The 23,719-nt window shown below is 39.0% G+C and overlaps 1 protein-coding gene and 1 pseudogene across 2 annotated transcripts in view; both read left to right on the forward strand.

Annotated features, from left to right (window-relative positions):
• PRIM2 (DNA primase subunit 2) overlaps positions 1 to 23,719 on the forward strand; it is a 350,622-nt gene that overhangs the window by 29,791 nt on the left and 297,112 nt on the right. The window lies entirely within an intron of this gene.
• On the forward strand, positions 9,521 to 10,789 carry LOC131514814 (eukaryotic translation initiation factor 4B-like; annotated as a pseudogene).

Below are 23,719 nucleotides of genomic sequence, written 5' to 3' on the forward strand. Positions count from 1 at the left end.
TGGAAGATGAGGCTAGTGAGATAGAATAAAGACAGGAGGGAATTGTTGAAACTTTTTGAGGAGTGGACTGACATGTTTGAATCTAGTATGATAAAAGATAATGGCAGTAGCTGAATGGATAAGGAAGTGCAGAGTTGAGACCCAAATCGAGATTCAGGATTGTCAGGTAATATTAGACATCATTTCGTGTATCTTTTAGTGGACCTGTCTACTAGCTGAATGTGAGAATGAGTCTACTAAAGCCTCAATGAGATTAATTAGCCCTAAGAACCTCAGAGTAAAAATAATTCCTTTCAATTGTAGTTGTTGCATCTATCTACAGATGTGAGGAAATGGCATGGAACTGTCCACATGCACTGTACCAACGTCATTCGTCCTAATTTAGATATTGTACTGTAGTTTTATGTAAGATGTAACCATGGAGGGACCCTTGGTGAAGGGTACACAGGAACTCTCTAGTGTTTTTGCAGTGTAACTTCTTGTGAGCCTATAATTATTTTAAACTTAAAAGCTCAAAGAAAAAAGATCTCAAGTAAAAGAATGTTGAGACTTAAGGCAGATTTCTGTTAGGATGTTTCCAATTTCTGTGTTAACAAGGAGAAATTTGTTGAGTAAATGTCCAAATGAAGGACTGAATGAGGGTCTGAATTATAGCAATGGCTGTGGCAGTGGAAAGAAGGAGGCAGATATGGTCGACATGGAAGTAGCCTGAAGATTTGATGACTAATGGAATGTGAAATGAAGATGACTCCAAGCTATTTGGTATATAGGGTACAAAATAGTGTGTTAGTGATGGTAGGGAATAGAAAAATAGGAGTATGGTTTTGGGATAAGATGGTACATTTGCTTGTGAACATCCTGCTTGTGAGTGCTGGTGGGCCAATCGAGATAGGCAGTGGGTAATTCAGAGTATTAGGCTGTGTTCAAGAAGTTATGTTTGAAAATATATAATAAAAATGCTATGTAATATTAGTGTTTGAAACTGTGGGATAGATCATTGCTAAGGGAGAGTGTATGAGCGAGAACTGGGAAAATTAATCTCATAATGGATAATTTATGACCCTGGGTAAGTTACCTAACCTTTTGATGCCTCATTTTCTTCTACAATAAGATAGAGAACATCATAGTATATTCCTCATAGAATTATTGTGAAATTGAGTGAAATAATCTATGTATATTGCATAGTACTTGGCATATTATAAACTTACTAAAGGTTGGCTATTATTTAGTAATAAGCACTTTGATAATGCATACGAAAACAACTGACTAACTCTAGAAGTTGTAATGTATGTTTAAAATTAAACAAGTGATCTTATTAGCAGTGGTATTTTTTTATTTTTCAAATTAGAACTTTTTGGTTTTTGAAAGTCTGGTCAGTTGTGATCTCGGAACTAATCTTTGTGGTTACTTGAAGGAATTTTTATAGAAAGCTGTCACTTTTCTTGACTATTAATACTTCAGTGATGCAAACTTTGGCACAGTACCTTTTCTCTTCTCTTCTCTTCTCTTCTCTTCTCTTCTCTTCTCTTCTCTTCTCTTCTCTTCTCTTCTCTTCTCTTCTCTAAGTAATCTCTACACCTAGCGTGGGGCTCTATCTCACAACCTGAGATCAGGAGTCTCAGGTTTTTCTGACTGAGCCAGCCAGGAGCCCTTGGTACAATACTTTGACTTTCACTTTTCTCCTCTTTTCTTAATTATATAATCCATTCTCCTTTTGGCACTTGGAGACAAACTCTTGATTGAATATATAATATTTTTCTTTGATTAGGTTGAGAGTGGAGTAAACCAGTGATGATATTAAAACTGAATTTAGTACTGGCCAGGTTTCTTCTGATGAAAATGATACAAGGAACCCAGCTGTATTTGGCTTGTTTAATTTCTCTGTGACAGGGTTATTATGCTCTAGACGTGTCATTTGGGGGAGCCAAAGCACTGTACTAAAACTTCCAATCGTCCATTCAGTGTGGAAGGGAAGAGTAGTGAAATGAATTGAAGTTCATGGTTTGCAGGTGTTTATATGTTTTTCCTTCTGCTTTAATAGTAAATGGCTGCTGGGGTTTGCTAAATAGCAAATGAATAAGGCTAAATGTTGGGCATTTGTATTCCTAAAGTTTAACTTTTCACTTTTGCATGTTAGATGTCCTGTTGATATTTCAGTGGTTAAGAGAAATAAGTATTTTCAGCTGGATATGTGTCCTGTCACTTCAGAGCTGTAGTTGTTCCAAATCAGGTTGCCGATTCTTCCTTTGAGACCTACTATGAAATACCAGAATACTGTGTTTGGAATGTAGACTTGATTTTTCCAGTCATTGAACTGACTAATATTTTCTGAGTGCCTGTAGATGCAAAACACTGAATTATATTACAAATATTGCCACTTGATTAAGTCTTTGAAGAAAAGATTTGGTACTGTTGATTAGTGTATATCAGAGCTATTGTTTGTTGATTAGTGTATATCAGAGGTATTGTTTGTGCTGTCTCTAGATCCAGGTTGTTCAGGGATGCAGTAGAATCTGCATACAGATAGATTGAAATTTGGATTTGGGAAAGATAGTTTCTTGCTTATTCTGTGTCAGTTTTCATTTGGTTTGTTGTATATCCTTTCAAATGAATTAGAATTCATTTTAGTTCCCTTTTTATTTTATTTTTTATTAAAAATTTTTTTTAATGTTTATTTATTTTTGAGAGAGAGAGAGTGAGCGTGCACACACACACATAGGCCCGCACAAGTGGGGGAGGGGTAGAGAGAGAGGGAGACACAGAATCTGAAGCTCCCAGCTGTCAACACAGAGCCCACAAAGGGGCTCAAACTCACCAGCTGTGGTATCATGACCTGAGCCGAAGTTGGACACTTAATCGACTGAGCCACCCAGGAGCCCCTTAGTGTCCCTTTTTAACATAAGCTTAATATGATTATTTTTCTTATTATTTACCAATCCCTTTGACACACAGGCACATAGGCACATGCACACACCGTGAAGAGTTACATTTTGGGTAGTATTTATAGAAGGATAAAGATAATTTGTTTGAAAGTTTTTAGTAGGTTGATGTCTGTAGTCATGAGAAAAGTCTACTTTTGAATTTCACGGCCTCTTTTTGGTAAGAGGATTAATTCTAGAACAGAGGGGCTCTTTCCAAGACCACATCTTTATCAGAAGCTGGGGTTTAATATATGTTAGAAATGATACATGCTTCCTCTACTGTCTCTTAAGCTTTTGTTATTTATTACTTGTTTATCAAATCCTGGAAATTGGTACTTTTGTTAGCTAATAGGGTGTTTTGGTCCTTTAAGAAAGGAGATACTTGAAAAAAAAAAAAAAAGCATCACTCTGTGTGTGAGAGAATGTAGTGCCTGTGGATAAAAGTAATGGCTTATCTTAGTTTCTTGTGATGAGCTTTGCTACTTTATATTGTCCTATGGTCTCTTGTCTAACAAAATTGACAGGTTACTTACCTTTTTATGAGTGCATTTCTTTAAAACTGTATGATTGAATGCTTAGTGAAATTAGCCTTGGCTCCTGTGGTACTGAATGGCAGAAGTGGAGAGAAGCGTGCTCCTTCCTTCCTTTTTTCCTTAAAAAATGCTGTTTGAATCAAGTTTGAATAAAGTTGACCTCCTGGGTAGTTGATGGAGGATAATTGAAATGAAATATTTTTCTTTTCTTCTGAGTATTGTGTTACTTTGCTCCAAATGACATAATTAGCTTAAATGTTGTGAAGTGTTAGATTTTAGCAAACTGAGTTTAATTTGTGTTTCTTTATTTTTACTGTATATATGTAAAATTTGATAATTAATAAACATTTTTTTTTAATTTTTATTTTTTTCAACGTTTTTTATTTATTTTTGGGACAGAGAGAGACAGAGCATGAACGGGGGAGGGGCAGAGAGGGAGACACAGAATCGGAAACAGGCTCCAGGCTCCGAGCCATCAGCCCAGAGCCTGACGTGGGGCTCGAACTCACAGACCGCGAGATCGTGACCTGGCTGAAGTCGGACGCCTAACCGACTGCGCCACCCAGGCGCCCCGATAATTAATAAACATTTAAAGGAATATCTGATAAATTCACCCTGTTTCACCTTCTTAAACCTAAGAAGCATAATTTGTCTAAATTATGCAAAATGCTAATTAAAGGGTTTAATTTGCTAATCATCTCAGTTTGATTAGAGGCAGATGCTGATTATCTGCACAAGTCTAAATGGACCTTTCAGAGATGGCTTTCATTATTTAAAATCAACTTGTCAAACTAATTAAGATATAAATTTAAGGAATAACAAATACCAGTAGTTATCTATAGACTTTCAGTGTAATGCAAGGCGAGATAATTCACAAATGCTTTACACCAAAGACTTGGTGTATGCAGTGTCATTATGAATTTCAGTACTCTCAAAGTTTAAGAGCTGAACTTGGGCTTTTTTACTGAGCTCATTAGATTGTCTAGTCATACCTTTGTTGGTCCTTTGGGTCTCTGACATTTTTTCTGCCTCTTTTTTCCCTCTCCTATAAAGAAAAACAATGTTGCAGGGGAGCCAAGACAATCCTGCGTGTACATTTAAACCATACATAGGTATATAGGCAGGTGTATCTCAAATAGGTATACTAAATTCCTCAGAGGAAGGACAGAAAACTGTTTACAGTTCAGTCAAGTGTCTGTGGCTGATTTAGGGTTAAGAGTAGAGAAACCTAGGCAGAGACTGCATAATTCCTAATCTGAGTTAGATACAAATAGCCCAGTAACAGAAAATGTTTGGGGTTTTTCATTTTAGACTTAGGGTGTTAGGATACAAGATTTGAGGTATATAAATATGGTCCTACTTTGATCTGCACCAAGGTCGAGGGTAGTAGGATGAGGCAGCATGATGTCTAAGTGGGGATAATCTGTATGTCATATGGCCTAGGGGTGGAGAGCACAGACAGGTTCTGGTGCCTTACTACCTGGGATTGAATACTGGAGCTGCCTCTTAATGGTGGTTATATTTTTTCTCCAATTTGGTTTTCTCGTCTGAAAAATAGAAAATATAATAATACTGTCTCATAAGGTTAGGAAGCTTTAATAAAGTTAATACATGTAAAGTACTTAGAGCAGTGTTTGGCAGATAGTAAGCACATAATAAAAGGTAACTATAACTTATTTGTTACTTTCTAGTTTCTTTGTGAGATTTGCAAAAGATGGTGTACATAGAGAACATTGGGTTCTTTCCCCAAATATCCCTTTGAGTGATTTAAAAATGATTGCTACAAATATGTGTATAATAACAAAAAAATATATAAGAACTTGAGTTGTATGAGATAAGCTAATAGAATTTGGAATACTAGAATTTTATTACAATGAATAAGTGCAGATTTTAATTTTAGTCCAGTTCTTTTTATGTCAGTTTAGCAGTATGTATAGATAGTTGCTAGACTGACAACTGGATGGTTCCTGATCATGAGTAGTTTTTACATCTGGATTCAAAGGGTGGAATGGGAGGTGCTTTTGAAATTCAGTTATTTTTCTAGCTCTCAGAAGACTAAAAGGTTACTATGTAATAGGATAAAGAGCGTAAAGGGTAAAGAATGCCATGGGTTTTGTAAATACTTAGACCAGTAGAATTTGGTGGAAGTGACACTGTACCAGTTTTTGAGTGCAGACCTTAAGAAACTGGCAGCTTCTACCTCCTGTATCTGGCATACTTTCTTTGGGAATCCTGAGATGTCATGTAAGAAGTCTAGCTAGACTTGCTCAGATCTGCTTGGTGGAGAGGTCTGTTCTGAAGTCTGGCATAAACTAGCAACTGCCATACTGGAGAGGCCATGTCTTGGCATTTCTCGACAGTCCCAGCAGAGCTCAGCCTTTTAGCCATCTCTGCCAAGGTGCCAGACGTGAGTGAAGCCATCTTGGGCTCTTCAGTCTATTTATTCATCATTTCAAGACCTCAGGTGACCTCATTTGATGCCATACGGAACAGATGAATTGCTGACTGTATCCTTTCTGAATTTCTGACCAACAAAATTGGGAGAAAATAAAACTGTTGTTGCTTTAAGCTGCTAAGTTTTAGGGGTAATTTATTATGCAGTAACATGTAACTGGAATCCATAGGTAAGCTAGAGCTTCTGGCTTCTTAAATTTAAGCAGAAACCAAAGCAGTGTACCCTAGATACCCTCAACTCTACCATGATTTGGAAAGACTTTGAAACATAGTGAAAATTTTATGAAATGAAAATTTTATGAAAAATGAAATTCTGGTAATTAGATGAGTAGAGAAGATAATCTGAGCTCCCTCAGATTACTCAGAAGGAACAGAAATAGGAACATTCTTGATGAATCTTTCCACTTTTCACAAGTTTGATTGGTGAGGCTGCTTAAAAAGAGTTAGTTGAGAAGTTGATGCCTTTTTGATTTTGAAGAACAGAAGCTTGCTACATTTCTGAGATCTGCCAGGAGTTTGAAAATCTTTTGAGGTCGTCTTTATTTTCAGAGATACCTTTTTATGTTTCAGGACCTGAGGAAGAGAGGTAATAAGGTATAAGGTAGTTGATGTTTTCAGCGTTCTTACCCTCTCAGAGTTTGCCAAAATTTAGAGTAGACCAAAAATCAGCTAAGAGATGGTGAACTAAGAGATATGGTTAGGGCCTCATGTAGGTGCTATGGGGGATTTAAAACACTTAAAAAAACATTTTTTTTTTAACTTTATTTTAGAGAGAAAGAGACTGTGAGCTGGGGAGAGGGGCAGAGTGAGAGAGAAAGAGAGAGAGAGGGGCTCTCAAGCAGGCTCCAAGCCCAGCATAGAGACTGACGCAGGGCTTGATCCCACGACTGCCAAGATCATGACCGGAACAGACATCAAGAGTCAGACACTTAACCAAGTGAGCTACCCAGGTGCCCCCTAAAGCACTTTATTACATAGAAAGGTTATAAATAAGTGAGTAAAAGCACTCATAAGTTATTATAGACACCATTACTATAGAGGCTCCTTGATTTTTGTGTGCTGTTTTGAAATGGTTGCAGATTTTTCTTTTTAAATTAACATGTTTTTGTTTTATTCTTTTAAATATTTATTTTGAGCGAGAGAGTGAGAGGTACGTAGATTAACACACAGTTTATAAAAAGTGTGCTTGCTGGGGTGCCTGGGTGGCTCAGTTGGTTAAACATCTGACTTCTGCTCAGGTCATAATCTCAGTTTGTGAGTTTGAACCCCACATCAGGCTGTAGGATGTCAGCATAGAGCCTACTTTGGATCATCTGTTCCTTCTCACACTTCTCCTCTCCCATTTACATGTGTGTTCTCTTTCTCTCTCAAAAATAAATGAACATTAAAAAAATAAAAAGTGTGCTTGCTGTTCTGATATATCTTTAATCTAAGTCCCTAACTGCCAAAATTCTCTGAAGCACATGCTACATAGAAAATCTCGAGCTACTGGGGTCCTTCATAGTACTTCATAGCTAATACTTAATAAATGCTGTATGTATATCCAGCATTATGTTTGGTGTCACAGGATTTATATTTTTTTAGTTTGAGAGAGTAGAGACTGTTTTCATGAAACAAAGTGCAAAATAATAACCTGCCAGAATGTTTGATACAGTCTCTAAGAGTTATGAAAAAGTAAGGGGGATATTGCTACAGACTGGATTCATCTAGGAAGGCATCATTGAGCTGACAGTGTTTGAACTGAATTTCAAAAGATAAGAGATAAAGGAGGTACAGGTATTCTGATGGGTGGGATATTGTGCCAACTGCACCCTCAAATACTTGAATAATTTTCTGAGGAAGTAAAAATATTGAATTGGGTCAACAAAATGGGAAACCTTTGTCAAAGCCATAAAACTGCTTTCTAATATTTTCATTTGCAAATATATTTGAGCATCTCTTGGAATAAGTACCTCCTTTCCCTTTACCCCAGACACAAAAAAATAGCTAGTGTTCTATCCGCTTGAATTTCAGATAATTATCAAAATGTAAATTTAATAATAAATAAGATTTGATTTCCCATGGCTTATACGAAAAAATTGTAACAAGTCAATTTCTTTTTCGTACCTTATTTTTCCCTGCTTTTATTTCATTCTCCATGTGTTTGAATAAACGTAGCTGCACCATTGGTCCATATTGACTCTTAAGTTTCAACCTTTCCTCCCCAGCTAAGTAAAGCCATATTTTGATGATCTGCTGTAGGCTCCTTAACTTCAAAAGCTTCAGTCCTTAACCATATCTTTCATGAATCAGTTTGGCTCCCCTTCTTCCATTCATCTTGAAAATGTCCACAGTGCTATATAGTTTAAAAACTTAGAACCAAGTAAAGTTGAACAATTTTCTACTGGGCTACATTGTAAAAATGGGAAAGGAAAATTACTTTTTTTTGTTTTGTTTTTTATTTGGAGGACATTTGCCAGTTGGAACCTCAACAAAGATTGAGTTTGGGAGGCCTTTAATTGTGCACCAAAAGGTTATTGCAGAAGAAAACATAAGGGAGATGTCATAAAGAAGAAAATTTGAAGCTCAGTAATAGAAAGCTGTGTGAAGAAATAGGCATTCTGCCAATTAGCTGGGTGCTTGAAATAAATAGTTTGGAATTAAAGAAACAGATGCAAATTTCAAAGACTGGGTTAACTTAGTTCATAAAGAAACTGGGGAGTGGAGAACAAACTTCAGGTTATGGGAGTTGTAAAGCATATTTGCTATTCTTTATAGTTTTGCTCCAAAATACTTAGTTTTTATAATGTTAAATGTAAAATCAGAATTGTTAATTTAGTATTTTATGTTAAACCATTGAAATAAAATTCTAGGTATATTTAGGTGAAATGAATTATGATCATAGGAGTTCAGTCTTGAACTGTTGACTGTCCTAGCAGTCAGTAAATAATTCCCAAACTGGGCATAGTGTGGTTATGAGTTTGTAGGAAGGCTATCCAACAAAGCATATAAATGGTGTCTAACCCTTGGTCTCCTTATCTGTTGAATAGTCGTGACACAATTGTATAAGTAACCAATTAATAATAAAAGAAAACATTTGTATGTATTAAGGAGATGTACAAGAAAACATTAAATGTTCTTCTTTCCATAAATGTCTGGCTATTCTTATGTTGCATAAGTTTAAAGTGAAGTAGGGTTCTTTAAGGTTTTATTACTATACTTCTTTTGTCTTTTAGGCATTGTCACCCAAACCAAAAAAAGCAAGAAAGGAGATTGCATTCTTTATTGAAAGATATTTTTGCTGGATGTAGAATTTTAGGTTGGCAGGTACTTTTTTTTTTTAAAGATTTTATTTTTAAGTAATCTGTACACCCAATATGGGGCTCAAACTTAAAACTCCAAAATCAAGAGTGTAATGCTCTACTGACAGCCAGCCAGGCCTCCCTTACGTTTTTTTATTTATTTTATTTATTTTTAAAGAGATTTTTAGACAGGTACTTTCTTTTAATACATTTAAGATACATAATTCTCCTGTGTTTTGGCTCCCATTTTTGCTATTGAGAAGTCAACTGATAGTCTAACTGTAGCTCCTTTGAGGGTAAGATAGCCACTGTGCTATTGTGATGGCCCCCATGTCAGGATATAGATCGATATGGGGGTCGAGATTGCTATGAGGACTGAAGCAGTAGAGACTATGATAACAGGATAGGCAGTAGTAGGAGAGCATTTGGTAGTGGGTACTGTAGGGATGATTACTATAGAGGAGGCTGGGACTGCTATGAAGACCGGTATGACACATGAGATGATGGGTCATGGAGCTCCAGAGATGTTTACTCTTGGGATAATCATAAGCATGATCGTAGAGTTTCCCTACCCCACCCCCAAGCCCCAAACTGAATCTAAATCCTCGTAGTACTCCTAATGAAGAAGATTCCTCTGCTAGCAGAGGTTCTGGTTCAGTGAGCAGCCTCTGTCTTTGGAGGGTCAAAGCTTGTTAACACAGCGGCTAGAGACCAAGAAGTAGAATAGCAGCTACGGAAGGAATGGGAGAAACTATGACACCAGCTGCATGAGCCAAAACTAGAACAACAGCCTCAGGAGAGACACGCAAGCTGGCAAAGTGAAGAAACTCAAGAACAGAACAGTCCAGGACAGGAATTGAGTCATCACAGACTGGGACCTCAGCCCCATCTGGCAGAAATGCACGAAGGAGAGTGAAAGTTTCTAGAAAGTGAAACACTCAATAAAGAGGAAGACTGTCACTCTCCAACTTCTAAGCCTCCCAAACCTGAACAGCCTTTAAAAGTAATGCCAGCCCCTCCACCAAAGGAGAATGCTCAAATGAAGCCAAGTTCTAACCCTCCTGCTCCATCTTAGACCTCAGATACAGAGCAGCAATCCCCTACCAGTGGGGGGAAAATAGTTCAGGCTTAACCATCTGGGGAAGGACCAGCAAGGAAAGATGAAAATAAAGTAAATGAGGTGAGTGTCCCAAAGGGCCAAAGTGGGAACTCCAGCCGTTGTCCGGAAGATGGAGGGAACAAAGACCACCTAAAGGAGACAGATAGGAAAGATGGCAAAAAGGATCAAGACTCCCAATCTGCACCTGAGTCAAAGAAACCTAAAGAAAATCCAACTTCCAAGTTGGGTTCGGCAAGCAAATATTCTGCTTGATTTGTTGGTGAAGATGGGAATGAGGGAGAAGATTATACTGAATGGACCTCTGCATCTTGTGCTTTCCTTCTAGTCTCACTAGGAACATTCGAGAGCAAATCAAACCTCTATCCAGACAGGACTGTAAAACCCACCATCTCCTGGAGACCTTTCTTTAAAAACAGAAATAAAATGAAATTCTTTTGCATGCTGCTGCAGCCTTTACAGTATTGAATTAACTGGAGAATCGCCAGTGTAGTCAGAGAAAGAGACGTACAGCTTTGAAGGGAAAAGTTGTACAGTTTTACGACATAGGCAGTTGGCCTGTGTGATTAGTGCCTGGGGGTCTCCACTCAGCAAAATGGCAAGTGATAGTGATGCTGTGTTTGGATCTGGTTGGGCACTTGGGCAGGTATAAGGAAGAGTGTGAGATTTCTACCTTTTCATTCTTATCCTATTGTGGCATATATGAATTCTCAAACATTATCTGAATAAATTTTCCATCCTTGGAAAAGTAGGTTTAGTCTCTGAAGTTGTTTTAGTCTCTAGGAGGCTGCTAGCCCCTCCTCTTATTTAATTCTGAGTTACTGGGGCCAGCCTAAGGGGAATTTCTTCATTTTTATACCTCTTCACCTCCAGGGGAATAGTTAAGGAGTGAATCTATTGGCCACTAAAGAATAAGAATAGGATTGCTTGGTGACCAAAATAAGTGAGAAAATTGTGGTTTGAAAGGAAGCTGTGGCGAGGCAACAAATTACTTAGTACCATTAATAGGGGGAAATGGTATGACCTCCAGTAAACACTGGAGCAGGAAGCACTTAGGGGTTGTGGGAATTCCCAACTCTTTTATATATCCTGCTTTTGCCTTTTCTTAAACAGTGAGTGTCCTTTCTGAAAGTTCTGAAACCCTGAACTGTTGAAATCTTGAAGCTTTAAAAATTTAGGCTCTTGTCCTGGTCTTAGTTCCTCATGCTACTATTTTTTTTTCGTTCATCTATATTTTATTTTTTATTTTATTTTTAACGAAATTTATTGTCAAATTGGTTTCCATATAACACCCAGTGCTCATCCCAACAGGTGTCCTACTCAGTGCCCATCACCCACTATCCCCTCCTCTCACCCCCCATCAACCCTCAGTTTGTTCTCAGTATTTAAGAGTCTCTTATGGTTTGCCTCCTTCCAGCTGTCTGTAACATTCCCCCCCCCCCTCCCCTCCCTGCCCCGGTCTTCTGTTGAGTTTCTCAGGATCCACATACGAGTGAAAACATATGGTATCTGTCTTTCTCTGCCCGACTTATTTCACTTAGCATAACACTCTCCAGTTCCATCCACGTTGCTACAAATGGCCAGACTTCATTCTTAATCATTGCCAAGTAGTATTCCATTGTATATATAAACCACATCTTCTTTATTTGTCAGTTGATGGACATTTAGCCTCTTTCCATAATTGGGCTGTGTTGAAAGTGCTGCTATAAACATTGGGGTACAAGTGCCCCTATGCATCAGCACTCCTGTATCCCTTGAGGAAATTCCTAGCAGTGCTATTGCTGGGTCATAGGGTAGATCTATTTTTAGTTTTTTGAGGAACTTCGACACTTTTTCAGAGTGGCTGTACCAGTTTGCATTCCCACCAGCAGTGCAAGAGGGTTCCTGTTTCTCCATATCCTCGCCAGCATCTATAGTCTTCTGATTTGTTCATTTTAGCCACTCTGACTGCCATGAGGTGGTATCTCAGTGTGGTTTTGATTTGTATTTCCCTGATGAGGAGTGATGTTAAGCATCTTTTCATGTGCCTGTTGGCCACATGGATGTCTTCTTTAGAAAAGTGTCTATTCATGTCTTCTGCCCATTTCGTCACTGGATTATTTGTTTTTCGGGTGTGGAGTTTGGTGAGTTCTTTATGGATTTTGGATACTAGCCCTTTATCTGATAGGTCATTTGCAAATATCTTTTCCCATTCATTTGGTTGCCATTTAGTTTTGTTGATTGTTTCCTTTTTTATCTCTGAGGTCAGAGAGGTTTTTTCCTATTTTCTCCTCTAGAGTTTGATGGTTTCCTGTCTCACATTCAGGTCCTTCATCTATTTTGAGTTTATTTTTGTGAATGGTGTAAGAAAGTGGTCTAGTTTCGTTCTTCTGCGTGTTGCTGTCCAGTTCTCCCAGCACCATTTGTTAAAGAGACTGTCGTTTTTCAATTGGATATTCTTTCCTGCTTTGTCAAAGATTAGTTGGCCATACTTTTGTGGGTCCAATTCTGGAGTCTCTATACTATTCCATTGGTCTATGTGTCTGTTTTTGTGCCAATACCATGCTGTCTTGATGATTACAGTTTTGTAGTAGAGGCTAAAGTCTGAGATTGTGATTCCTCCCGCTTTGGTTTTCTTCTTCACTATTACTTTGGCTATTTGTGGTCTTTTGTGGGTCCATACAAATTTTAGGATTGCTTATTCTAACTTTGAGAAGAATGCTGGTGCAATTTTGATTGGGATTGCATTGAATGTGTAGATAGCTTTGGGTAGTATTGACATTTTAACAATATTTATTATTCTAATCCATGAGCACGGAATGTTTTTTTCCATTTCTTTGTATCTTCTTCAATTTCCTTCATAAGCTTCCTGGTCTTTCTGTGGTTTTCAGCATACAGATCTTTTACATCTTTGGTTAGGTTTATTCCTAGGTGTTTTATGCTTCTTGGTGCAATTGTGAACGGGATCAGTTTCTTTATTTGTGTTTCTGTTGCTTCATTATTAGTTTATAAGAATGCAACTGATTTCTGTACATTGATTTTGTATCCTGCAACTTTGCTGAATTCATGTATCAGTTCTAGCAGACTTGTGGTGGAGTCTGTAAAGTTTTCCATGTATAGTATCATGTCGTCTGCATAAAGCGAAAGCTGGACTTCATCTTTGCCAATTTTGATGCCTTTGATTTCCTTTTGTTGTCTGATTGCTGATGCTGGCACTTCCAACAAACACTATGTTAACGGCGGTGAGAGTGGACATCCCTGTCGTGTTCCTGATCTCAGGGGGAAAGCTCTCAGTTTTTCCCCATTGAGGATGATATTAGCTGTGGGCTTTTCATAAATGGCTTTTATGATGTTTAAGTATGTTCCTTCCATCCCAACTTTCTCAAGGGTTTTTATTAAGGATGCTGAATTTTGTCAAATGCTTTTTCTGCATCGACTGACAGGATCATATGGTTCTTATCTTTTCTTTTATTAATGTGATGTATCATGTTGATTGATTTGCGAATATTGAACCAGCCCTGCAGCCCAGGAAAGAATCCTACTTGATCGTGCTGTTGATTGATTTGCTAGTTATCTTGTTGAGAATTTTTGCATCCATATTCATCAGGTATCTTGGCCTGTAGTTCTCTTTTTTTGTTGGGTCTCTGTCTGGTTTGGGAATCAAAGTAATACTGGCTTCATAGAATGAGTGTGGAAGTTTTCCTTCCCTTTCTATTTTTTTAGAACAGCTTGGGAAGGATAGGTATTATCTCTGCATTAAATGTCTGGTAGAATTCCCCTGGGAAACCATCTGGTCCTGGACTCTTCTTTGTTGGGAGATTTTTGATAACTGATTCAATTTTTTCACTGGTTATGGGTCAGTTCAAATTTTCTATTTCTTCCTATTTGAGTTTTGGAAGTGTGTGGGTGCTTAGGAATTTGTCCATTTCTTCCTGGTTGTCCAATTTGTTGGCATATAATTTTTCACAGTATTCCCTGATAATTGCTTGTATTTCTGAGGGATTGGTTGTAATCATTCCATTTTCATTCGTGATTTTATCTATTTGGGTCATCTCCCTTTTCTTTTTGAGAAGCCTGGCTAGAGGTTTCTCAGTTTTATTTATGTTTTCAAAAAACCAAGTCTTGGTTTCATTGATCTGCTCTACTGTTTGTTTAGATTCTATATTGTTTATTTCTGCTCTGATCTTTATTATTTCTCTTCTGCTGGGTTTGGGGTGTCTTTGTGTTCTGCTTTTATTTCCTTTAGGTGTGCTGTTAGATTTTGTATTTGGGATTTTTCTTGTTTCTTGAGATAGGCCTGGATTGCAATGTATTTTCCTCTCAGGACTGCCTTCGCTGCGTCCCAAAGCTTTTGGATTGTTGTATTTTCATTTTCGTTTGTTTCCATATATTTTTTAATTTCTTCTCTAATTGCCTGGTTGACCCACTCATTCTTTAGTAGGGTGTTCTTTAACCTCCATGCTTTTGGAGGTTTTCCAGACTTTTTCCTGTGGTTGATTTCAAGTTTCATAGCATTGTGGTCCGAAAGTGTGCATGGTATGATTTCAATTCTTGTATACTTATGAAGGGCTTTTTGTGACCCAGTATATGATCTATCTTGGAGAATGTTCCATGTGCACTTGAGAAGAAAGTATATTCTGTTGCTTTGGGATGCAGAGTTCTAAATATATCTGTCAGGTCCATCTGATCCAATGTATCATTCAGGGCCCTTGTTTCTTTATTGACCATGTGTCTAGATGATCTATCCATTGTTGTGAGTGGGGTGTTAAAGTCCCCTGCAATTACCACATTCTTATCAATAAGGTTGCTTATGTTTGTGAGTAATTGTTTTATATATTTGGGGGCTTCTGTATTCGGTGTGTAGACATTTGTAATTGTTAGCTCTTCCTGATAGATAGACCCTGTAATTATCTTCTTCATCTCTTGTTACAGCCTTTAATTTAAAGTCTAGTTTGTCTGATATAAATATCACTACTCCAGCTTTCTTTTGACTTCCAGTAGCATGATAGATAGTTCTCCATCCCCTCACTTTCAATCTGAAGGTATCTTCAGGTCTAAAAAGAGTTTCTTGTAGACAGCAAATAGATGGGTCTTGTTTTTTTTTATCCATTCTGATACCCTATGTCTTTGGGTTGGAGCATTTAGTCGATTTACATTCAGTATTATTATTGAGAGATACGGGTTTAGAGTCATTGTAATGTCTGTTACAGTTTCATGCTTGTAGTGGTGTCTCTGGTACTTTGTGGTCCTTGCAGCATTTCACTCAGAGTCCCCCTTAGGATCTGTTGTAGGGCTGGTTTAGTGGTGATGAATTCCTTCAGTTTTTGTTTATCTCTTCTTCTATTCTGAATGACAGACTTGCTGGGTAAAGGATTCTTGGCTGCATAATTTTTCTGTTCATTACATTGAAGAGAAATGACACGAGTGGGGTGGGGGGAGAAAAAGTAAACATTGATTAGGCAGAGAAACTAAAAGGCTTAATCCAGAGAGAGAGAGAAAGGAAAATAAAGAAGGAGGCGGGGAAAACGAAACAAAGATAATCTTACCCAGACAGAGAAACTATATGGCTTGATTATTCCAGAGAGAGAAAGGAGTGTAAAGACGGAGGTGTAGAACATGTATCAAGACAATGAATTCAATATGCCTGTTTAGACAGACCAATAACCAGAGTAACTGGCCTAGGGGAGGGAAGAGATAAGGAGGAGAAAAGGGGGGAGGGAGAGTATATCTATTTATGCAGAATTGACCTAGAGTTAATCCAGGCAATGCTGCATCGCTTGTCTGCAGGAGCTGTCTGCCGGGTCTGTGCCACTCTGGTGGATATGCAGTTACCCAGTGCAAAAGTGTGTGGTTTGGTGTTTTCTGGAACGACCTCCACTATGGGCCCCGGGAGTGATCCCTGAGGCCCTGCCTTGGTGGTTGGGTGGTGGGGGTGCGGTGGGAATGGTGATTTCCCAGTCTTTCCTCCATGGAGCTGGACCCAGTGGACTCAGTTGGAGTCGTCCTCACTGTGCCACGGGTGCAGACGGGGCGGACCCTTCTCTCTCCGCCAATTCCCCTGACTCTGCGCTTGGCTAGGATTCAAAGTCCCGCTCCGTGTGCTCTGGCACTGGGGAAGCGCCTCTCCATGCCACGGGATATGTGGTCCTGGCTGGCTTTGTGCTGCCGTATTTCAGGGAGGACAGCCTTCTAGTGTGGACTGAGAGCTGCTGCCCTAGCCACCTCGAGCCCCTGGGGTGGCGGATGCAGGCAGGCTTTGTCTTTTCCCATAGTACTTCAGGGAAAGAGCAGGCTTTTCCTCTTGCAGACTGAGCCCTTGGCCCGGCCACTGCACCCGGGAGTGGCAGACGCAGGCAGGTTCCGTGCTATCTCGCAGCCCTCCAGGGAGGGAATCCCTTTCTCCAGCTGCCGACTGAGCCCCTGACCTACCACTGCACCCAAGGCTGGCTCCTCTCCTCCCCGAGTGCGCGAACAGGGAGCCGGCTCCAGTCTGAAGAAAGCCCCGCAGTTAGAGATCAGATCCCTCTCAGTCTCACTCTAAGATCTTTCTCCTGTCCACCTATGGTCCTGCACTTCCCTAGCCGCTCTTTCTCTGCCCTTTGTCTCTCCGCAGAAGGGGGTTCTTCCCCTCCATGCCCGCGAGGCCTTTTTTTTTTTTTTTTTTTTATCTCCCCCAGTTCGCAGTTACCCACTCATCTTTTTTCCAGCTTTCCCATTTTCTTCGTAGTAGATTCAGTCTCTTTTCCTCCCAGGCTTTGGTGTTCAAAGTCCTTTGGCTTCTACACTTAAGTATGGATTCCCCCTACTTCTCAGCCATGTTGGCTGAAATATCTCCCTCATACTACTCTTTACTGTTACCTACCACAAAGCAGCCTCTGTCTGTTCATTTGTTCGTTCGTTCTTTCTTTCTACCTGTCTGTCTGTCTATCTATCTATCTATCTATCTAGATATGAGAGAGCATGAGAGGGGAAGAGGCTGAGAGAGAGGGAAAGAGAGAATCCCAAGCAGGCTCCACACTGTCAGCACCGAGCCTGATGGGGGGCTTGATTTCACAAACTGTGAGATAATGACCTGAGCTGAAATGAAGAGTTGGACTCTTAACTGATTGAGCCATCCAGGCACCTTGAGGAGCTTCTGTTTAAATCACATATCTGATCTGGGCATTCTCTGTCAGCCCCAGGGAGCAGAAGCAAATGAGGAATCCCTGTTTCTCTCAAGCAGATCTTGGTGTTTTCATGTCTTTTGACTCTCATTCCTTCCCTCCGTTTCGACCCCTTTTATACCTTGAAAACTCTAGAATTAATGGTCTTAGGTGGTGAGTGAGGGTGGATAAAGAGGGACAGTTACAATGCGAGCCATTCTTGGGATGCCTGGGTAGCTGAGTCGGTTGAGCGTCCTATTCCTGATTTCAGCTCAGGTCATGATCCCAGGGTCACAGGATTGGAACTGGCTCTGCACTGAGCATGGGAGCCTGTTTGAAATTCTCTGTCTCCCTCCCTCTGCCCCTCTCCCCTGCTTGCTCTCTCTCTCTCTCTCTCTCTCTGTCTCTCTAAATTAAAAAAAAATAAGTAAATAAAAAATTTTGTGAGCCATTTTTACGACCATGATTGGGTCTTTTATGTTTTTACAAGATTTCTTCTTGCTACTGAAATCCTACACCAATGTTTGGATTTATAATGGGGCCTCAACCTGGGTGTGTGTGTGTGTGTGTGTGTGTGTGTGTGTGTGTGTGTTTTAGCTTTTTTTTAATTCTTATTTTAAGCTTTTTAAAGCTTTTTTTTTTTTTTAACTTTAGAGAATAAATGATAATGGAGAGAACAGTTTAACAAGGTGTTGGTTTCTCCTGCGACACAGTAGCTTAGTTTGCCTGCTTTTATGTGCACCTTTGTATTGTCAGCCCAGTAGATGTATCCTTATGGGTGATAGTGGTACCAGCAGAGAAGTGACACCTTGGTCTCTTATTTGCAAGCCCTTCTTTCATCAGTCCTAGGTTAGACCCTGTGTGGCCATGTAGACATGTTGGTTTATGAATGCTGCAGTGGTGGGAATAATGAATCGTGTACTAGTGACTTACCTTTAAATAATTGGCTTGGATTGGCCAGTAGCCAGGAAGTGAGTTTTAGACAGAGATACCCAAGGCTGAAAGGGATTAAAACAGTTTTTTATTTCTTTATTTTTTAAAGTTAAAAAATGCTTTTTATTTATTTTTGAGAGAGAGAAAGAGACAGAAAGTGGGGAAGGGGCAGAGAGAGAGGAGGACAGAGGATCTGAAGCGGGCTCTGCACTGACAGCAACAATCCCGATTTGGGGCTTGAACTCATGAACCATGAGATCATAACCTAAGCCCAAGTAAATGCTCAACTGACTAAGCCATCCAGGTGCCTCTGAAAGGCTTTTTTTTTTTTTTTTCTCTTAAAAAAAACTTTTGCTGTAGATGAAAAAAGGTAGGGCCTTCTTTAGGTCTATTCCTTCCAAATAGTTACATCCAATAAAAGCTGTTTTTTTTTTCCTACTCCCCTCTCCTATTCTCCTGTTAAAACAGAAACAAGGATTATGTCCTTCCTGCTCCTTAATAGTTATAAAATCTGTACTAATTATCTTCTATGAAAATGATTTATAATCTGTAGATTTAATACATGAGAGATTGTCTTGAAATGTAAAATCCCATGCTTTGAGTTGTGGGTTTTTTTGGTTCGTTTTCTCCAAATCCAATCTTTGAAGTTAAAAAAAAAAAGCCATACTGCTAGTTGTCTCCTTTTAAAATACTTTGGTTCCCAGGGAGCCTGGGTGGCTCAGTTGGTTAGGTGTCCGATTCTTGGTTTCTGCTCAGGTCATGATTTCACAGTTTCATGAGTTTGAGCCCCTCATTAGGCCCTGTGCTGATAACTCGGAGCCTGCTGTGGATTCTCTTTCCCTGTCTCTCTGCCCCTCCCCACTGACACTGTCTCTGTCTCTCCCAAAAATAAAAAGATACTTTGGATCACTTCTCTTTTATTTTTAATGTTTATTTTTGAGAGAGAGTAGGGGAGGGGCAGCGAGTAGGGGAGGGGACAGAGGATCTGAAGCGGACTCTGTGCTGACAGCAGAGACTCGCTGTGAGATCATGACCTGAGCCAAAGTTGGATGCTTAGCCTACTGGGGCACCCAGGAGCCCCAGCTTCTGCTTGATTTAAACATTCTGTTTGTCTCGTAGTGGGATTATTTTTTTTTTTTTTTTAATTTTTTTTTTTTTTTCAACGTTTTTTATTTATTTTTGGGACAGAGAGAGACAGAGCATGAATGGGGGAGGGGCAGAGAGAGAGGGAGACACAGAATCGGAAACAGGCTCCAGGCTCCGAGCCATCAGCCCAGAGCCTGACGCGGGGCTCGAACTCACAGACCGCGAGATCGTGACCTGGCTGAAGTCGGACGCTTAACCGACTGCGCCACCCAGGCGCCCCTCGTAGTGGGATTATTTAAAAAAATTTTTTTTTAAGTTTATTTTGAGAGAGAGAGAAAGAGAGAGAGAGAGAGAGATTGAGAAGACGAACAAGCCGGGGAGGGGCAGAGAGAAGGAGAGACAGAATCCCAAGCAGGTTCCACACTATCGGCACAGAGCTGGATGCGAACTCATGAACTGTGAGGTGATGACCTGAGCTGAGATCAAGAGTCTGATGCTTAACTGCACCAGTTGGGCACCCCACAGTGGGATTCTTTTTATATGTTGTCTTGAGTTTCATGAGGCTTCTTGAATCTGTACATTGGTTGTCTTGTCCTAATTCTTTCTCCCCTCCTGGAATTCCAAATGTATTTTAGATCTTTTTAGTCCTTCACATCTTATTCTCAAATTTGTGTTTTCCTTTTTTATTCTTTATCTGTTGATTTATGGTTTGTTCCTCTTGAACCATTTCCCAGTTTTTTTTTCCTGTCTTCTGTTTTGTCAGTTCTGCTACCATTGGGTTTTAAATTTTGTCTACTATAATTTCTAGAAGTTCTGTTTGGTTCTGTTAGAGATCTGCTATGTCATGGATTTTTCCTCTTGAACCATTTCCCAGTTTTTTTTTTCTGTCTTCTGTTTTGTCAGTTCTGCTACCATTGGGTTTTAAATTTTGTCTACTGTAATTTCTAGAAGTTCTGTTTGGTTCTGTTAGAGATCTGCTATGTTATGGATTTTTGTTCTTTGCACTCAGTTTATCTACAGTTGTTTGAGCAAACAGTCTTGGAGGTGGGTTCTGAAATTAGGTTCCTGGGATGGATCATGTTGTCGCGTCTTTTCCACTTTAATGAGTGTGCTTGCTTTCACTCTGACCATTTCTACCTCCTGTAGTAAGCAAGGCTAAGTATCAGACCTTGTGGACATTCAGGCCCTCACAGACATTTTGCTCTTCTTCCATTGCATCCTGGAAGCCAGGCTTTTTTCCTCTTGTGAGTGGCTGCTGCTTTCAGATTTAATTGTTAGCAGAGTCAACTTCTTTTATAAGGTCATGCTATGGTTAAATAATACAGTTAATATATAAGGTAGCATCTTTTATTTGTGTTATCTCTTGGCACTGTGCCTGGCTCACAGAAGAGGCTGAAGAAATGTTTGTGGGATAGGATAGAATGTGTATCTGATGCATCCTGGCAGGTTATAAGGTTCTGGTCCTGTCATGCCCAGCTTAGAAATTACTGCTGTTTTGATTTACTTAGGAGACTTTTAAGAACTCTTGTATAAATTACCCAGTTGTTTGGAGGAAAAAAAAAAAAGGTTTGTTTTCTTGTAGAAGAGAAGAAGTGGGCTTAAGTATAAGTAATTAATCTTTTCTCTCTAGTATAAATTTTAGTATATTCAAATGTGCCTATGCCATCCAAAAAAAAAAAAAAACAAAAAAAACCAGTAATAAAGTAACCAGACGATTGATTTTTCCATTGATCAGCTTGGCAGAATTACTGAGACATCAACATACTAATTAGAATCTCAGGATATTAAACTATTGTTTGTTTTCTAACTGAATGTTTTGAATGATTATAAATGGCAAAGAATTTGTAAGTGATATACTATGCTATCAATTTTAGTTAATTAACACAGCAGCACAGTGATAATTATTTCCTTTTTTATTTGCTGTTTTTCCTCTTTCCTAAAAACTTACTAATTATTAGCGATTTATTTTTCATTTTTTCCTATTATATGGCTCTCTTTTGTACATTTAAATGTAGAAAATGTATTTTAAGAATTGGATTATAGGGTCTCCTGGCTGGCTCAGTCGGAAGAGTGTGTGACTCTTGATTTTGGGGTCTTGAGTTCGAGCCTCACATTGGCTGTAGAGATTCATAAAAAATAATGTATTAAAAAAAGAATTGGATTGTAAATAGAAAAAAATGTTTTAAACTATTATTTTAGGTTGAGAATGTTCTGGTTATTTATTACTATGTAACAACTTAAGCCCAAATCTAAGTAACAATTCTAAAATCTGATATCAAAACTGAAAACTAAAACCAAATCTTAAAACTTAAACCATATCTCACAATTCTGATTGTTAGGGATTCATACTGGGCTCTCAACAGGGTGATTTTCCTGCTCCCCATGGTCTCGTTTGAGGTTACTCGGTTGGCAACTAGTCTGGTGTAGGATGTCCAAGACGGCTTCACTTACATGCCCAGTACTGAGGTGAGAACTTCTAGTATGCTGAACTCTGCTGGGATCCTCTCCATGTGATCCTGAAAGCGAGGAGGTTAGACTGCTTTGGTGACCTAGGGCAGAAGCTGTCAGTCTTCTCAAGATCAGGCGTGAGAGACTGGCATCACTTGTGCTGTACTGTGTTGGTCAAAGCAGTCACAGTCCAGTCCAGATTAAAAGGAAGACAAATAGATCTCAGCTCTTAATGGGTGAAGTGTCAAAAAATTTGCAGCCATTAATCCCCACAGTAATATTAATTAATAGGTCACAGTGCATTTGAGAAACAAAGTGCCCTTTATAGATCACAATACTTAGTACCAATATAGAACTGCATTTATTAGAAACAGTGATAGCAGTATTAAAAATCAGGATATTTGCCTTTGGTATTTGTTTCATCCACAGATTTTTTATTTCCTTGTATAAGAAATGATTTGTAATTGTTTCATTAAGCATTGTATATTTTAAACAGTCTTTTCATTAATAATTGTAGTTTTTAATTTTAGATGTTTTAAAATTTTTTTAATGTTTTCTTTATTTTTGAGAGACAGAGTGCAAGCAAGGGAGGGGCAGAGAGACAGGGAGACACAGAATCTGAAGCAGGCTCCAGGCTCTGAGCTATCAGCATGGAGCCTGATGTGGGGCTGAAATTCATAAACTGCAAGATCATGACCTGAGCCGAAGTCGGACGCTTAACCAACTGAACCACCCAGGCACCCCTAATTGTAGTTTTAATATTGGAATTTTTGACATGGCTTTTTACCTGCTAGTACAGGTATGTTTCATTTTAAGAAAAACTAATACTTTAAATCATTTATTTACATTTATTGATGTCCTGCTCCTTTCCACAAAGGATTTGAGGTGACCTGCAACAAGACACATATGACACATCTGTATTGGAGTAAAATATAATTAACAGTGGATAATGAGGGTCAAGAAAAACCATCAGTAAATGGCATCACCGTCTGCCCAATGGCTACAGCTCCAAACCTCGGAGGCTTTTTCTTCATCCCCTTCTCTTACAATCCATCCATCTGTGCTACTCCAAAATATATTCCAAATGTTTGTTTTTTTCTACCTTTCTTCCAGTTCAATCCCTCTTACCTTACCTTCTCTTTTCAGCACAATAATGGCCTTTTCAAAACCACAGTGTAAACAATCAGATCTTAACTTTCCTCTCCCTAAAACCTCAGTTTAATGTACTATTCATAGTATAAAACTCTATCTCAACCAGGTCTGAGGGTTAGTTGTCTGCCTCTCAACACCCCTGCCTGCCACTGCTCTCCATCAGCCTCTTTCTCTTGCTTCAACCTGCTAGCCCTTCCCCCCCCCTGGAAAAAAAGGACCTTTTAGGACCTTTGCACCAGCTCTTTTCTTTGGTTGAGATGCTCTTGCCATAGGTTTTGCGTGACTGACTGCTTTACATTCAGATTTCCCTTTAAATGTCACTTCTTTAGAGAGACCACACAACACAGAGTATAAATCCATTCATAGCACTTTTCTTTTGTCTTATTTTCATCCTAGATTGCTGCCTGATAGTTTGTTTATTGTGTATTGTCTGTCTCATTAAAATATAAGCTTCATGAGTGCAGTTCTGTTTTGTTTTGCTGTTTACAGCTGGACCTCATCTTCTGTAAATAGTGCTTGGTACATAGTAGGTCCTCAATGTTTTTAGAAAGAATTATATGTAAAAAATCAAATTTAGAATTGATGGTGATATTTCCAGAATGTGATAAATTTATTTTAGAAACGAGGATTCTTGGGGCGCCTGGCTGGCTCAGTCTGTGGAGCATGTAATTCT

The sequence above is a fragment of the Neofelis nebulosa genome, chromosome 6 (assembly GCF_028018385.1).
Source record: "Neofelis nebulosa isolate mNeoNeb1 chromosome 6, mNeoNeb1.pri, whole genome shotgun sequence".
NCBI lineage: Eukaryota > Metazoa > Chordata > Mammalia > Carnivora > Felidae > Neofelis > Neofelis nebulosa.